We start from the raw sequence: 15539 nt of genomic DNA on the forward strand, positions 1-15539 counted from the left end.
TCAGCATGGAAATCTCTCCCTTTTCCCTCAGCATGGCTGGCTCAGGAATTCTGGGAGTGGAAGTCCACGAGTCATAAAAGAGCCAAGGTTGCCTACCCCTGGCCTAGACAGAGACCACACTGAGCTGAAGCATTCATTGAGAAGCTATTTGGACCTGGAATCCATGTAGGATACTGAAAAGAGGTCAGCATAGGTTTGCATTAACTAACACTGCCTAATCTTTAAAGATAGTTCAAATTTTCTGCAGATTGCAGAAATAAATGGGTAAAACATCTACAGGGAATCCTTAACTTACAACCATTCATCTGGTGTCTGTTCAAAGTTACAAAGTGACTTATGACTGGTCCTCATGCTCATGACTGTCACAGCATCCCTCACAGTCACATAATCAAAATTCAGATTCTAAATAACAGGCATGTATTTATGACAGCTGCAACATTCCTGGATCATGAGATCATCATTTGCAACCTTCCCACCTGCCTTCCGACAAGCAAAGTCAACGGGGAAAGTCAGATTTGTTTAATGAGCGAGTGATTCGCTTAGCAACTGGGGTCAAAAAAGGTGATAAAATCAGGTGTAAACAACTGCCTTGCTTAGCAATGGAACCTCTGGTCCCAACTGTAGTCATAAGTCAAGGGTTAGGATATTCTATTCTGACCCTTGTCTGTCTGTCTTTATCTATATATTTATCTATCATCTACTGTATCTATTATCTTACTGTTTCTACCATTTATCTGTCTATATATCAGCCATATATATCTATGTATCATCTATCTACTGTTTTTATCATCTATATCTATCATCTAATGTATCTATCATCTATATATCTATCATATATATCATCTATCTCTATATGTCTATATATCATCTATCTACTCTATTATCTATCCTCTACTATTTCTATCATCTATCTATCTATTTAATCTTATGTCTATCATCCATATCTGTCAAAGTATCATCTATCTACTCTATTATCTATCATCTGTCTACAGTTTCTATCATCTATATCCATCTATCTATTTATCTATCTATCTATCATCTATCTATCTATCCTATATATTTAAAAACACATAATTCTAGTAGAAAGGTAGGATTTAACATCTTTGGTTTGATTGGATAACCTATGCAGAGGAAAATCCTTGCACACATTTCACAGGAGCGGGAATGATTTGATTTTAGTTTGTATCGCTAATTTGCTTCACCCTTAACACTAACAGCACGATAAATAAATGCGCCCTTAGGTCTACTAAGATGTGCCTGCAATAGTCTAGTAGACAAATGATGTTGTTACTGTGTGGCACTGCTTTGCCCCAAAAATGTTCTTGCTTCTCCCTCACCCTTTTATATCTGTTTTTATTACTGATATACTTTATGTTCTTTATTTTGCTGTTTTTTCTCTTTCCAATTTCTCTAGTGTAAGCTGAACTCTACAGAGTTGGTTTTACATCTTATGGCTGGTTTCTCTGATTCTCAGGTTCTCATACAATCATTGCAATCTGCCTTTTTCCTTCAGAAGCTAGATTACCACCCATCCCTTACTCTGGTCCATTTCCATACCACTTAGCAAACCTGGCCAAAAACAGAGGCAAATGGGGGGAGGGGGAAGAGAGAAATAAGGAAAGTAAATTCAATTACGTACAGTACATACATTTTGGAATGCATTTTTCTTAATTTATGGATTTTTGTCCAGACTTTCCTAGGTTTATATCTACTTTAGGTGGATCCTATTATGTAAATATTAGGTAAGTACAAGAGATGCCACATGATAACATCTGCAAATGCCAGCAAAATTATAGAAGAACTATGTATGTCCTGCCCAATGGATTGTGGTAAAATGTTATGATTGTTTGCCGGTTGCGCATTCCAGTAAAAAAGCTAAGTATATTCCAATGATCATATCATTTACCTTCAATGAAGATTCTAGCAACTTCTGCAGGATACACCAAACATTCAGTCCATATTTTTCAAGTCACAGAGCTACTGACAACAGAAGTACACATATTCTATCTTTACTCATCAGTTTCAAGCTCAATTCTCCTCTCAACCATCCAATTGCAGAACCCCTAGATACAGAAATCCTACAAATCTGCTTATAGCGATAATTCTTTGCCCTGAATAACCAAAATCTGCTCCCTGCGAAAAAGCTGGTACACCCTATTAAGGGGGGAAAAAAACACCAAGGAGATGGATCAGATAAGATGATGATAAAATAAAATAAAATAAAAGATAATTACAAGCCAAAGAAATGCTATTAAATTGATAACCTATATCCTGTCAGTAAATAGTGTTTTTCCACATTAAGGGGTTTTATACATTTTTAGAGCCTTTTAATTGCAGCGTTTTTCATGCTAGTGATCATCAGAGTGCACAAGTGCTTTATAAATACAAATCACCATTAAACCTCTTATATTTTACAGCCCAATCCTTAAAAGCAGTCTGCCAATGTAAGTCCCCATTCCATTCAGCCACACACTGTATGTGTGAGCAGATTGCTTTGCCATTGGGCTGTAAGTTATTGTTCCCTAGGGGCCTTCTGCATTAGAAGCACAGCCTTAGCCGAACTGATTTTCCAATTTTCACATTACAAAGTAATGGGAAGCAAAATGAAAGCTTTCATTTTGCTGCCCCTATAAATGTGGACCTACACTGTTTCACAATTGACTATAAGCAGGTATTCCTATAATAAAGCTTCCACCAAGAAAGCTTGATTTCTTTCCTGTGTCAACCCATTTGTGGTCCTGGGACAAAGTCTCCGAAACTTACCCAAGACATCAAGATAAAGCAAAGGGCATTTGGTTACATCCGGATGAAAAAATGATTTGGAAACCTCTTTGAATCTCTGGCTTGAATTTTGTGGTTAAATAATTTAATATTTATTTATTTATTTATTATTTAAACTTGTATACTGCCCTATTCCCGTAGGACTCAGGGCGGTTTACAGGGAAAAATTAAAAATACATACATACAAAGTTAAAATCGATTTAAACTAAAATTAAATTAAGTCCCTGAATTTAAACTAAAACCCCATTAATAAATAATTAAAACCCCTCAGTCTGGGCCAGACAGCTCAAAAAGCCAAGTTTTCAAATCCCTGCGAAATGAGCGAAGGTCGGGGGCAGTCCTAAGCTCCGTGGGAAGATGGTTCCAAAGGGCCGGCGCGCCCACAGAGAACGCCCTTCCCCTGGGGATAACCCGCCGGCATTCCTTGACCGGCGGTACCCTAAGAAGGCCCTCCCTGTGGGAGCGCACGGGACGATGGGAAGTTGATGCCGGCAGCAGGTGTTCCCTTAGATAATCCGGACCCAAGCCATTGAGAGCTTTATAGGTCATTACCAGCACCTTGAATTTCAATATGTCTATCTAACCATACTCATCTATTTAATATACTTGGGAAATGCTTGTTGATAGGTTAGATTAAAGGGCCTTAGGCAACAGAAAAAAAAGCAGTAATATTCGTATGAGTAGGTCACAGGATTTTTGAACAAGATCCCATCAGGTCCAGCAGAAGAAGCATGTTATAGATCCTGTTTACTAAAGAACTACCATATTTTCCAGTGTATAAGATGACTTTTTAACCCATGAAAACCTTCTCAAAAGTCGGGGGTCGTCTTATACGCCGGGTGTTAGGGTTAGGGGCGATTTTATTGTCCGATGTTACAGGAAAAACCAGAGGCAACACCCCTCCACACATACACACACGCAGGCAACCTCAGCAGCTCATTGATAGGGGGGAGGAAGGGGGAGAGAATCACAAAATTGCTGTCTGTTGTCGAGCCCTGCGGGCCCGACACTACGCAGGGGGTCTCATTCCAAAAACAAGCCCTGCTTCACCTACTCACCCCCCCACAGCACACGGCTCGCTCCATGACCCGGCGCTCCGACAAACAAAGGAGGAGGTCGGCCGTAATCAGCAAGCCCGACTATCAGCTGATCGTCGATTCCTGGCTCTGCAAACCCAACTACCAGCTGCTTCATGGCGTTTGCACACGCCTGCATCACAGGGCTTTGCTGAGGACCCACCCCGCAGGCACTCAGGAGGACAGCCCAGTCTGTCTTGCCGTACAGGGAGCCTGGGCACTACAAAACATGCTAGCTGTTTCCTTGCCTGCCGACGGACCTGTGCCGGGACTGCATGCTATAGCCTGCGCGCTGGAGGCAAGGGCCGGCTGTTTTCCGTTGGTGTCAGATGGACTGGAGCTGGGGACTGCTGGAGGGCGGCCCTGGGACGTGTGGACGAGCCCGCTGGAGCCAGATACGGATGGGGGTGCAGTTGGTTTGAGAGGGATAGGCACACACTGGGAGCACGTTAGCGTTTTCACCCGGGTTGGGGTAGAGGGGGTTTGGAGAAGAGTCACCCAGGATACTAACAGCAGCAAGGTTTACAACGCTGAAGTTGTCGAGAGTCGGAAGCATGTGGAGGTTAAAGAAACGCAGGCAGGCTCTGGATGCCGGAAGTGTACTTTGTACATTGCTAAGCACATTGATTTGTGCTTTAGATTGTAAGCTGCCCTGAGTCTTCGGAGAAGGGTGGGATATAAATGGGATTTTTTTTAAAAAAAATTGTGTCTTGGAGACAGGGAGGGCTGGGCAGGCAGGGAGGGAGAGAGAGCTGACCCACCCAATCCAAGCAGACTTTGTATGCAGTGGGGTAGTCTTATACGGCGAGTATAGCCCAAACCCTATAATTTAACAGGAAAAGTAGGGGGTCATCTTATACGCCCAGTCGTCTTATACGCCAGAAAATATGGTATATCTACCAGCACCCAGGAGACAGACCTTTTCTACTATGGCACCCATTCTGTAGAACATCTTTCCCTCCCCAGGTGAGATTGGCCCCATTCTTGATGTCCTTGCAGAAGTCCCTCAAAATCTAGTTGAGTCAACAGGCTTGAGGGTCTCAAGAAAATGGAGACTTTATTGAAACACAGTTTGACGTCGCGGTGTGATGGGCACAGGAAGACGGGGCTCCATCTTCCAGATTCAATTTTGCCCCACTGGGGACCCTAAAAAGAGTTGAAACTCACCCTGGAGAGGCAACAAAGAATGAGGGGACCCTCATTGATCACGGGAGGGCAGCAGCCCTTCCTTTTCATCTGAGGGAGCCTTTCATTCCCTCAAGAAAAGAAAACCGGCGAATTAATTGCTTGGGGGAAAATAGAGAAAATTACATGATTAATTTGGAATCAATACATATATGTATGTGTATGTGTATGTGTATATGTATGTCTGTATGTGTGTGTGTGTGTATTTGAAATTTGGGGACTAAAAGTTCTTTTGAGATTTTTTTTTAAAGAGACTTGAAAAGCTTATAAGTTTGGACTTAAAAAGCTGGAAGACGGCGTCAACATCTAGTGGCAAACCACGGCACTACAATTTATTATGTTTAAAGGAAATTTGGCTTGAAGCCCAGACTCAGATAAGACTTTTGTTGTCCTTGGAAACTTTCACTTTTCAAGACTGCAGCTAGGAAAAGTGGGAAAAAACTCTTGGGCTGCTTCTCTGTGTGTCAGAGATGATAAACTATTTTGAAAATGGCCTGCCTGGACTATGAATATAAATACTAACTGACTTTTAGAGTTATGTCATGGAGCTATTTATCTGTAGAAGAAACATGCATTATGGATTGAGATGATGGAATACTTTGGATTATAAACCTTTGAACAACTTTTAATTGTTTTTTTCCCCTCTGGACAGAAAGGACATGTTTTTCTTTGGACAGAAAAACTTTAATTTTGCTTATATTTGCTTAGGGGAGGCTTAATGGTGGACTAGTAGGCTGGCTGGATAACTTGGGAGCTCAAATAACAATTGATTGAAACTTTTTAAATCCCTAAATAGATTGGACTATAGAAACCACATACAAAAACAAAATGGATGTTCCATACTCTAACACTTATCTCGAAAGTCCCCAGCTTGATGTATCAACAAGAAAATGTTAATTTAGCTCATGATGAGACTAAAAATAACACAAAGGAGATAAAAGAACAGTTTTCTAATCTAAATCCACAAATTCAGAAAATGACTTTAAAGAAGGAACTAGTAACCCAGAAAACAGAAGGAAAACTAGAGGAAGCAGATCCAAAGTTGGAGGACCAAAAGGAAGGAATTAACAGACTCAGGCAAATGAAGAATTAGAAGGGAAGGCACAGAAAAGACATCTTACCTGTCAAGATTTCAGAACACTCTTGAGGATAAGGAAGAAGAGTTGATCGAATGGAAGATAAAGCTGTTAGGAGAATTGTGAGAAATTGGAGAAGGAGGGAGGCTGTTTAATGAATATCAATGGGCTGAGCGTTCTTCCAAAAATACCTTAACCAAATTGTCTTTCTTATTCCAAACAATATACATAAAAATAGAAGAAGAACTACTTGATGATTCAAAAGCATTGATTTGGAAAGTTAGTTGGCAAAGGAAGAAAGCTAGAATAAGATTGAAGAAAATAGAGGTTCTGACCGATTAGATGGGATATTGTACTATTAAAGTGATGTTTGAACATGGTTAAGAGAATAGATAATAGTTAGAAATAGAAGTGATATTAGAACTAGAGAGACCAGATTTATAACTGGAATTTTATATTTTGGTATGAGAAGGGAAATATGAAAATGCTAAGTGGGTTTGAACAAGGGAAGCCTTTGGTTGCCCATATATAATTTATTATAAGAAAATTATAAGCAATAGAGACTTTGAACACTTATGGGAAATCAATTTTTTTTAAAAAAAGCGGGAAAAACAAGATATTGATTGAACAAGTGGATATTAAGTGCAAATGCAATTGAGATATGTTTTGGTTAGAAAAGATATTCTAAAATGACACTACTGATATTATATATAATATTAGAAAAATGTAACATATTTAATTGTATAAGTATTAACAGCAATAAGAATTGTTTTTGCCTAATATGGAAAATGTATAACACCAGAAGAAGAGAGGAAGTACTGGATGGTGTAGTATTATATCTAGATTGAGGAAGCTACTATGTACCACTGAATTCCTAATGGACCCAGACAACATGTTGTTTATTAAGTACTTATGATTGTAAAACTAGAAAATCAATAAAATACTTTAAAAAAGAAAAAAAAGAAAATGAAGACTTTATGACATGGTTACATTGTTTGTAACATCGAATGCTCTCTCCTACCATATTTCTTTAATCCTTTGTAATAGTAATATTATTTTAATATTATATTTTGATATTATAGTATATTATATTTTTGTTATATTGTTTTTGCAATTTATGGCTGTGAAAGTTGGACCATAAGAAAGGCTGAGCACCAAAGTATTGAGGCCTTTGAACTATGGTGCTGGAGAAGACTCCTGCGAGTCCCTTGGACTGCAAGGTGATCAAACTGGTCAGTCCTAGAGAAGATCAACCCTGACTCCTCTTTAGAAGACCAGATCCTGAAGTTGAAACTCAAATACTTTGGCCACCTAATGAGAAGGAAGGACTCACTGGAGAAGATCCTAATGCTGGGAAAGATTGAGGGCAATAGAAGAAGGGGACGACAGAGAATGAGGTGGCTGGATGGAGTCACTGAAGCAGTAGGCTTGAGCTTAAATGGACTCCACAAGATGACAGAGGACAGGAAGGCCTGGAGGAACATTGTCAATGGGGTCACGATGGGTCAGACACGACTTCGCAACTAACAACAACAAATATTGTTTATTTTATGGTGGTGTTTTATGTAAATCTGATATTTTGGCAATTTGCTTTAGACTGGGGCTACAATAAATGGAAGGGGAGTTCAGATTCCTGGCACCTGGCACAACTGATTTAATTTGATAGGCTCTGAATTAGGAGAACTGTGATTCAGGATTGCCTGATGTAGATGCTTAAGCCCAATGCTGCTGCAGGAAGCTTGCAGGGAAAATCAGACTGAGATTAGTTGGTATAATTTACCAGTGGCGGTTGGTATAATTTACCAGTGGCACCGGATGGGCCTTCCAAAATTATCTGATTCCAGACTCAGGAGAATTGTGGATTAATGCAAGACTGGCCCTATCTTTAGGCAGACAAATGCTTCAAGCAGCAGATCAGGGAAAGAGGGAGAACAAACACCCTGCTCTGTCCTTTCAGGATTTCCTGGCAGTCTTTGTTAGTAGATAGAACCGTGCAAGTCCCATAAACTGTCTTCCAGGTGCAGCATAGGATACCATCCCATTATAAACACTCCAGCAACTTTCAGGGATCAGCCCAGCTAATATCTGAAGTGGGGAGATGATACCAACTTAAACTTTGGCGCAAGCAGCCAAACATTGTGTGAAAGCCCTTGGCTAATATGTCCATTGCTGTTGAGTCGGCAGGGCAGCAAGCCTATGGGTGGTCTGTTCTCAGTGTTCAGCCAATCAAATCTCTCTCCAGAAGCTGAGAATCTACCGAGTCCAGTTAGAAAATACATTAAAGCAGCACAAAGTAATTTTCCACCTATCCCGGAATGTTTTACTCAGACTGGCAATGTTGTTGTTTTTTCCCCCTCTGCCATCTTTTTTTTTTCCTTTTAATTTAAGAAGTCAAAGGTTAGTTTTAGGACCTTCTGTACACAAAGCATCTGCTCTGCTATCGAGCAATGCTGCTAATAAAGAGATTAGTAAGCAGTCTCCCAGCCCTGCAGGTGGGATGTGGACCATCTGCTCATTTCCATGTTATGTGGTTACAATTTTTCCCCCTATCTTGCTAATGAAGCTAGTCTAAGACTATCATCAGTTAAGGCAGCCAAAGGGAGCAAAATGGACTGGAGGTGGGAGCTTGGATCAAGACAAGAGATCCTGCCAGCAATATAATGAGGAGGCTGAAGCACACCCTGTTTTTTTGCAGTTTAAGAATTTAATTTCTTCAAGGATTCAATTAAGTTTACTGCCTTAGGAGAATATTAGTTGTCCCTATTCGCTATTGTCTGGGAAAGGAAAAAAAATGTTTCCAACCTGTCAAAATGCATAGCTCTGAAACATGTTTTTCTGACAACCAACATAGCTGAGGAGCTGTGAGCAGCTTAGAGTGCCTGCAGAAGAGGCATGCTGAGCATCACAAGTAAAGGCTGTAGAACTGGGGTCGGGGGGGAGGGGGGCAGGGGGCAGAGAGAATAAAAAGTTTAGCTGAAAAGGTACAAAAAATCAGGTAGCGTGCTATATTTTTTCCCTAGGACAAACAACATAAATAAATGCCCTTAAACGTTGGGCAAAAGATGGACATGGACAAAACAACTGAATAAAAAGTGTCCATTAGCCCTCTCCAAAAGCTGGATTCTTTCGGATAATGAATTTGGATTTCAGTTCCCCTAACTCCAATCTTCCAGATAGTTTAAACAGTTCCTCCCATATCCCCTTACCACTAGCGGTGAACAGCTGGGAGACCCAAAATTGCCTACTACAAAGAACAAATAGTACTGCCAACAACTTTTCCACTCGCAAGAAAACGTTCTCTTCTAACTCCTACTTAAAGATCGGATTCCTGGATCAATCTTCAGATGCCTTCACCCACCTACATATTTAGAACAATTCTTTTTTTTTTCTTAGCACAGTTTCAAAATCAATTCTTCTGACTCCATTCTCTTGGAAGTGAATAATATCATTAACTCTATGTAAGTCCCCACAACACACACTATATCTCTCTTTGAAAGCCTCTGTCTCTTCTGCAACACACAAGCCGCGGTATGAAAAGGTTTCGGGAACCCCGAAGGAGGTTAATTTTGATTCAGAAATTAACTTAGGAGGGGGTGACATTCCATTCTCTTTACAAAAAGTGCTGTGAATATAGGAAAGTTAACCCAAAAAGTCAGCTTGAAACTATCACACTTTTCATTGCTTATGTTATATTATCTCCATGGGCTCTTTTCTTTCTCTGAATGTTGTAAGGTTTGTCTCTGTGTTGTTTACTGTTCCAAAAATATTTCACTCACTGGAGTGGTAAATCTCTGAACCATGTATACATCCCCAAAATGGTTTCTGCACAGTACTGAGAAAACTAACATCTGTTTGAAAAACCAACAACAATGTGGTGTGTTTTAGGTACAGCAGAGGTTGCTCACATCACTTTTCAAGTAAAGGGTATAACAAAGATGGACAATTTCCACAATCTCTGGAGATTCTCCATTAAATTTAAGGCCCTGATTATACAGGGGTTCTTGTTCATTTCAAATGCTTTTATACAGTGATTTTTTTTGTTATTAAATAAAAAGTGCTGGAACTCACACACAGCTCTGGCTCCAGTCGAAAGCCCTTTATGGGGGGGACCACTTTAGGGAGCTTCCCAGTGTTAGACACAAAAATAGTCACAAATTGAAATCCACTCTGTTTGAGATACAAATAAAAAAGAAGTTTATTAGACTTCACAACAAAGTCTAAAAAGTAACGGTTTGCAAAGCGTGGTGGATTCAGGAAGGCAAACAATGCAATGTAGCCAAGCACTGAACCATACCCCCAAATTCCAAAACCACATATTATTATACATCCTATCGTGACGCCCCATTCCCTCCCCCATGGCCCCACTGGCTTAGGCTTTGGAGGTTACAATCTATCAGAAGTGCCTAAACAGAATACATTATCTCCGCCCCTGTTTGCTTACATTATACTAATAAGATCCCTCCCCTACTATCCTGTTTACTCAGACCATATATGCTTATCAATTCTAGAGGAGAGATGTCTCCCATCTTCTACTCCTTTCAGGGGTACCAGGCACCAGAAGGTACTTAAAAACAATTCCTAGTTGGTGACTCACACTGGGCCCCATGGTAACTCCTGTTCTCCCCCTCCCTCCACTTGAGGCCTGTATTTTTCCCCATATACTCAAAGTATCTACTCAGGCAATTGATTATAAAATTATTATTATAAAATATAAAATATGATTACATGATAATACTAAAAGCATATATATTTTTATTTTTAAATTTACTTCGTTATTTTCCACGAGGCGCAGATCACGTGAGCAGCATCAGCTGACAGACGCCATTGCCACGGCTGTTGAGAGGGGGCTTGTTCAGAGCTGGCATGTCTTCTGCCACCTGGTCCTCCTCTGTCTCTGATGACACAGTAAGGCTTCCTCAGGAGCCAGAGTGACCAAGATGGCGGCGGCACTGCTGTTTTGGCAGTGCGCCTGGTCCCTCGAAGAGATTCACTCCAGGAGTCAGTCCTGGTCCCTGGCGGCCAGCACGGGGGTGAGGACCGGTGGCGGCAGTGGGGGGAGCCCCGTGAACCAAGGCAGAGAAGAGGGCCTGCTTTCAGGGCCATGGAAGTGTTTCCAGGTCGACCTTCGATGCCCCCAATTTCCCCGGGCAGCTTCCTTTCACCGAGCCAGAGCTTTACTCACACTGGCAGCTTAGAAGGAGCCGGTTCTTCCCTTCAAAAAAAGGTGCCAGAACGCCGTTCCGTGCGTTCTATGACAACAACAAAAAATCACTGCTTTTATAAGTAGTAGAGGTTCTACAAGAACAACCAGGCAAGCATACTGAAAGGGTCAGGATCTGTGCTCTTCTTCAATCTTGCCTATGTGTAGAATGTAAAGTGATCAGTGCAGAACATTGGGTCTAAAAATGGGAGAAGAGGACATTGTTTCTGAATGATACACAAGGCTGATGTTTTAAACTGGGAATCACAGAGAACACTTTGAAATCTCAATAAAAGAAAGGCATATCAGGTATCTGCCTTTTGGAAAAAGAACATGCAAGAAGTCCCGACTTTCTAAAAGGGACTGAGAAGTTGGCCTACTAGAAGAGAACTCTCAGTGGGCATCTCTCTAACTAGCGGCATTAAAATTTGGGTGCGGCTGATCATTTAATATTCATTGTTCTCAAAAGTTCCCACTTCGAGATGCTTGTGGGATTTCCCCTGCTTCAAAGGGAAAACACGCTCTAATCATTTTGTCAACATGAAGGTGCGATAGTGACCTCAATGAATGAGAGATACAGCATCTAGCTATGAGAAAGAAGTGACAAGCATAAGTCTGTAGCAGCATAGTTTGAGCTACAAATAACAACTTTCAGACTTATAAAAACTGGGCGTGTGCACTTAACCACAAAATTGATTCAGCAGTTTGGCAAACAGCCTTTTCGTATGACTGGTTCAAAGAGTCTAATACAGAACCTACATCTGAAACCTGATTTGGAAAACCGATCCTCCCATTAATCTTCAGCATGTGGCTACAACTTTAACTTGGTTCAGTTCAAAATAACGGAATGAATTTCTGAGGAAGAATATGTCCTAATTCACAGATGAAGCCTAACCGATTTCATATGAATGTGGTAAGGGGCTTAGTAAATTAACTTTCTGGCATTTATAAATACACGTGTGAGAAATAGGTTGGAATTAGAGTTGGAAGTAGAGAGGAATAAACAACTACCAGCTAGCACTAAATGTGAGAGATCAAAGCGTGATATCCATTCAGCTGTGGAAAAAGGAGGGGGGAAGCATTTGATCTAAATTTTAGAGGGTATCAAATGCAGCTGCACCCTCATTTTGTCTGAGAGAAACCATTTCTTGCAGTAGCTTGAGGCAATATTTCTAAGTAGCCATGCTGTCATGTTAGGTATGTGGAAAAATTCACGACAATTTTAGCCAGCTAAAGACAATAGCCTGAGAATGTGAGACACTGTTGCACTAATTTTTATACCCCTATGGCATGTTAAGTTCCTACTAACAAACACATACACATATCACATTAATCTAGTATTGTGGACACAAGATATTCTTTCTTGATTATGATGATGTCATAAAGATTGTGATGGTACATGCAAGTACGTAAGGGGCAGAATGTGCATCATGACCTCCACCGTGGTGGCGAACCTATGGCACGCATGCCACAGGTGGCACGTGCAGCCCTCTCTGTGGGCACGTGCGCCATCGCCCCAGTCCTAGGCTTTCAGCTGGGTTTTATAAAACCTTTTTGCTTTAGGCCTCCACCGCCGTGTGCAAAACCAAAAAGGGTTCAATCAATCAATTTCAACTTCTCGCGGGGAAAAAAAAGATCTAGCAAAGTTGGAATTGACTGATTGAACTTTTTAGTCCCACCCAGTCTGCTGTTACCACCACAGCCATGCCCACCCAATGGGCCACCCTCAGCCAATGAGCCACACCCAGCCAATGGGCCACACCCACCCGGCACCCAATGATACATAAGTGGGTTTTGGGTTGCAGTTTGGGTACTCGGTCTCTAAAAGGTTCACCATCACTGTAATCTAGTTCAAATTTCATCACTTCCTTATTCCCTTGTCCCTCCACAGATACCTATGATGAAGGATAAATCCCAAGAGTGCAACTTTAAGAATTAGTTGTTAATGCTGGTATGGGATTTGTCTTGTTTGTCTTGCCAGGCTTCTGCAGAAATGCAAGAACAACAAATTAGTGAAGACACTTCTTCTTCAGATAGGGTCCCATAAGAGATGACATTTTGCAACACATTAAATTTTTATTGTGATCATCAATGGTAAGTAAGTCAGACATCTACTAACAACTCATTTTAGAGGGAAAAAGGCAAGTTAAAAAGTGCTGTGGTTTCTCTACTAACTGGACAGCCCTAGAAGAGACTAATATACAGTATAGTAATAGGATTCAGTGAATGAATTAACATCATAGGTAAGCTGAAGCCTAGGATGACCAATCATAATTTAATGCAAGATTAGTAACATGATATAAAAAGAGTGTGCATCTTTTAACAAAGAAGTCAAAGATCCTTTGGTTTTTGAGGTAAGTTCTTTGGTTTTTAGATAAGGTTTTGTTCAAATTCTTTGGAAGGAATAATTTTTCATAATATGTTTCTAGGGAGTTCTGATTTTTGACATTGCCCAAATCATTATGGTAAGGTTGAATCCCTATATGAGGCCCTTCAGAATTCCCTACTCTCCCTTATCCTTCATGCTTTTAAATATTTCCATGAATCCCCTCTACCATAACATTCAGGGGCCTGAGGAATATATGCTGCTCTGTTGCTTCAGAATATCTTCCAAAATAAGATTCAGCTCACTCTGCGTATGTTGGCCTTCTGGAAGTTGGTCAAAACAAAGCTCTTCCAAAGGATTTGCTAATTTGGTATAGTGGTTAAATTGCTGGCCTAGCAACCAGGAGATTGTGAGTTCTAGTCCTGGCTTTAGGCATGAATGCCAGCTGGGTGACTTTGGGCCAGTCCCTCTACCTCAGCCTAATTCACCTCACAGGGTTTCTGTTGTGGGGAAAATAGGAGGAGGAAGGAGTATCATATACGTTTGCCACCTTGAATTACTTATAAAATAATAATAGTGGGATTAAAAAAAATCTAATAAATAAATAAATAGCGCAATGCCATTCAGATGTTAAATGTTACTGAGGTACATTTAATTTTAATGATACTGTTTTTAATGGTTTTACTATGGCTGTTTTCATTTTTATAAATGGCTGGGTCGCAAGACTGCAGCCGTTTAAAAATCAAATCAGTATCCAGACTATATTAAGCATAAAATGCCAAAGAATAGAAAAAGAACCATTGAAACCAGTGTCCATATGTAATAATCTTCACACATAATTTATAGGATGCTTTATATCGTGCAGTGATGAGTGGTTCATTTAGATCAGCGGCTCCCAACCTTTTCTATACCCTGCACTCCCTAGAACGCTTCTGATATATTCTCGCACCCCTTACAAAAGTTCAAAATAACGACGACGAGTTATGCATATACACTATAATTTTGAAAACCCAAGTTTTCTCACACACACACACCCGGAATATCCCCTTGACCCCCAGGGGGTGCGAGCACCCCCGGTTGGGAACCCCTGATTTAGATCATATCTTTTTCTACATCACTTATTTATCCCCACAACTTAATAGGCTGCCCTTGAGGACCACTTGGAGGCTTCAACTGGTGCAGAATGCAGCCGCGCGAGTTGTGATGGGAGTTTCCCGATACTCCCGTGTAACGCCTCTTCTCCGTGAGCTGCATTGGCTTCCGGTTGCCCTCCAAGTGAGATTCAAGGTGCTGGTGATGACCTATAAAGCCCTAAATGGCTTGGGTCCGGATTATCTGAGGGAACACCTGCTGCTGGCATCAACTACCCATCGTCCTGTGCGCTCCCACAGGGAGGGCCTTCTTAGGGTACCGCCGGTGAAGGATTGCTGGCGGGTGATTCCCAGAGAGAGGGCCTTCTCTGTGGGTGCGCCTGCCCTTTGGAACCAACTTCTGATGGAACTTAGGACTGCCTCCGACCTCCGCTCATTCCACCGGGACCTGAAAACTTGGCTCTTTGAGCTGTCGGGCCTAGACTGAGGGGTTTTAATTGGGTTTTAATGTTTTAACATTTTAAAATTTTGGGCTTTAAATTTAATTAATTGTTTTTGGTTTTTTTTAACTTTTGTATGGTATGATTTTAATTGCCCTGTAAACTGCCCTGAGTCCTACGGGAATAGGACGGTATATAAGTCAAAATAATAAATAAATAAATAAATAAATATTGTGTTCCAGATTATTTTGTGCATTAGAACCCAACAGAAGAAAACGTTTCTCAGCTCTCAGCTCTGAAACCTGAGATCTATCAGTGGAAAAGAGGAACACAACCAGGAGCCACTGCATTTCATAGAGACCAT

Source organism: Vipera ursinii (assembly GCF_947247035.1).
Source record: "Vipera ursinii genome assembly, chromosome: 1".
Classification (NCBI taxonomy): Eukaryota; Metazoa; Chordata; class Lepidosauria; order Squamata; family Viperidae; genus Vipera; species Vipera ursinii.